We start from the raw sequence: 3526 nt of genomic DNA, 5'->3' as shown, positions 1-3526 counted from the left end.
AAAGAAAGAAAACAAAACTTCACATATGGTACTTACTGGGTCGTTGTAGCCTGATGAAAGCAGAGTTGGAAACAGGGCAGCAAAACATCTTTCGTGCATTGCCAAGGGAATGACCAACATGTCTGGAGAGGAAGGAAAAGCTTTGAGGTTTGAGAACTAAAAATGATGCACCTGGTCCAGAAACATCATTCATCCCTCAGAGAAACCTTCTGGTGAGATTCCCAGAGGTGATTCCTGCCTCGCTCCCTCTTTCAGTGCCTGCAGRAAAGCCAGTGGCTGGCTGAGGAGCACTGCTAGGACAGGGCTGCCCACCCATGCGGCTGCCCACCTGGGCCCGGCGGTCACTGGCCTCGCCACCCGCCTCACTGCCTGCCAGCTCGTCACCATCTGCAAGGTCTGAAAGGTGAAACCTGACTTCTTTTTTCTTTGTTTCCTACCCTTTTTTCTTAGGCAGTGGAACAAACCATTGATATTTYGCTTGAGCTATTTGTTATGAACTTCCTAAATGTCTATGTTTTCCCAGCATTATTTATCATGTGCAATATTTGTAAATATCCTGGTCATATCACTTAGATTAATATATATAGATACAGTATTAGYATTGCAAATAACATATGAAATATTTCCATTCCTATGAAATAGTAATAACACAGAAACAAAAACTGTACCAAAGGATATGTTGAGTTACCCATAATTTATGTGAACAAATAGCAAAAACCTATCATCATAGGTAAGTGCAGGAGCATAGTTAGCATTATCATCCACGCTTGCCTTCTGTGGCTCATCAAGACTTTTCTTGATGCTTTTACATTYGATGTATRTCTTCTGCAGGATATTTGCAAGCCRTAATGTCGTGGAAAGTGTAAACATGTAGGATACTCCAGAAACGTTCAGGCACAATGTAAGGGTGTTGTGATACAGATTTCTCTGTTTTTAGAAATAGCCACAATTTCTTACTCAGATAAACTTAAAAACTGGCAACTACATTTCAGAAGTAAAATCTGGGGATGCCCTGCTGCACCAGGGATCAGGTTACTTTGCTGCAGTTCTGCCATCTGTGATTGTCTGAGACATGRATGTTGGGGAAAGATGTGCTTAATTTTTTATTGAAGCATTTAGTGCAATGATTACTATTCTGTTTATAGCAATAGCAACATTTTAAAATCAATTGGTTTCTCATAGATCCAAAAAGACAATTGTCAATTACTTCTGTTAGCAATGAAGTGTTAATACTACAGAATATATTAACTCAGCAGTGTGAAATAAAATAGCACTTAGATTGCTATTCTTTTGCTTTGGTGCACCACATTGAGAAAGTAAGAACCAGGAGTCAACTGGAGGTGAGAAAAACCAGGTCTTACTGTCAAGCTCTTTCCATTTAATTTTAAACTGAGCACTAATATAAAATCTTGAAAGAAGCTGATAATGGTAATTTRTTTAGATCTCAGGCAGAAACTGTTGAATGCAGTAACTCTTTCAATTTTAAATAAGGAGACTGAAGTACTGAAAAAGGTAGAGTTCAAGCTGGCAGGAGAAGAATATTCAGGATGAGGGTATATGAGAGAGGACAAGGAGATGAAAGTCAAGCTTTTAAGTCCATCAGCAGGACAAGGGGGTAAATGTTTCAGCRAACTGGGCTATTTATTTAGGTAATTAAATATGAAGTTAGAAAATCAGCACTTTGCCTTATGTTTTAGGAAACAGCTGTATAATATGGACAAAATACAATCTATATGAAACAGACTGATGTTTGTTAAACATGCAGATGAAGTCAGGTATTATTAAGAACAAAACATATTAATAAAAATTAATAAAAAATTAATTCTATAAATAATCACAATTCTTACTCTGAGAGATAAGAGTTCTTTTATAAATTCTATTGTAAAAATAAAATTCCGTTATAACTACCTGGCACGGAAATCAGTATTTGAGCTATTCAGAGCTTTTAATACCCTAAAATTCTCCTATGGAATTAAGAGATACAATTATCCTAATCTGTAGGAACATAGACACATAYAGTGAGATTCATCTTACTTGGCTTTAGATGCCTGCAATACTGAAGTCTGCATCTGAGCTAGAGGTCTGGGCTTCTCTTAGGCTTAATGGAAATAGGTGCTTGTAAGGTATGATTCATCTGAGATATTTTTACAAGCCTGCCTCAGAGTGAGATGAATTTATCCTTTTTCTTTCCATGAGCTATAAAGTGGATCTAGATGTCTAGCTTAGGTGTACATTTCCATAGTGTAGGAGACTGTTTGGTTAGATGAATCCTATCTTGAGAGACTAATCAGAAAATTTAAACTGGCTTGCGGTCTTCTAGAGGAACATTTGAATCACACAAACATCCCTATTCTTAAACATAAAAGTGCTGTGTAATGTTATATCTTTATGCCATRTCTTTTCCTCACTTATGTTTCTAGGCAGATTCTCTTCTCTAATGTTTTTAGACTTGACTACCATCAGAGTAACCTATGCAGTGGGCTGTGAGTGGGCACAGTCTGTCTATGCCTGTGCTGCAATCTGATGCAGCCTCATACCTCCGATGTACTGGCCGTGCAGAAGTGTGTTCGCCGAGTGCCCAGACCAGTTTGCTCTTGTGCCATGCAGGAGCCTTGTTAGCTCTGGCATGGTGCTACGCTAGCTGCGCTCACGTGTCTCGGTCAGCTCAAAGCACTGGCGGGGTGATCTGGGGCCTATYTAAAATACACCATGTAGACAGAGCTGCAGAGAGTTTATAACCCTTTCATCTSCTTTTTTACAGCTGCGCAGTCTGCTTGTCATCTGATTAGGATTGTGACTGTGTGATGGTGTAGATCATGGCGTATAAATAGAAAATACCTGCTGATGTCTTGAAATTGGTAAACCTATATTATTTTTTTTCTTCTGTGTGATCTAYCTGGGTAAACAACTCTGAAGAAAAGAATGTCCAGTCTTCCAGATAGTCAGAGCCAAAATTTGATGTTACACCAAGTGTGAGTTAAGAAGTAACTCAACAACAGCTATTTTAAACTTGCAGTCAGAGTCATTGAGATTAAAAGGTGGCCTTTACTGAGCAAAGGATATGAYGTGCTGCAGTCAGTAGGGTGTACTAATGCTGACATTCCCCAGTGGGATGCCCATTACAAGAATATTAAGTCAGTCCCTCTGGGAAATTCAAGTGAGAACTTCACCTCATCAAGTCTATTATATAGTAATCTGAATCTCTGATCATTGCATCCACAATATTCTTCACCCTTTTCCTTATCACTTGCTGTGAAAACAGCTGTATGACACATTCCCTTAGGTGCTGGGAACAGGGAACTCAGAGCATTCCTTCTTATCTTCTGTCTCATTTTACCCATGGAAGCAGCATCTTTAATCAGTTTTAGTTAGGATTTATCTCTTCTATCATCTCTGGAATGAAAGTTTCTTCATAACTTTTTCATCTTCTGAAATGATGTAGTTATGGCAATAGCACTTTGTAATGCTGGCCTATGCATTTGATGAAGATAATTACAACATTTTAAGCAAGCATAAGAATTTATAG

This window comes from Rhea americana, unplaced genomic scaffold (genome assembly GCF_003343005.1).
Source record: "Rhea americana isolate MKP2758 unplaced genomic scaffold, rheAme1 scaffold_45, whole genome shotgun sequence".
Taxonomy (NCBI): Eukaryota; Metazoa; Chordata; class Aves; order Rheiformes; family Rheidae; genus Rhea; species Rhea americana.
Note: the sequence above shows the minus strand (reverse complement) of the source record.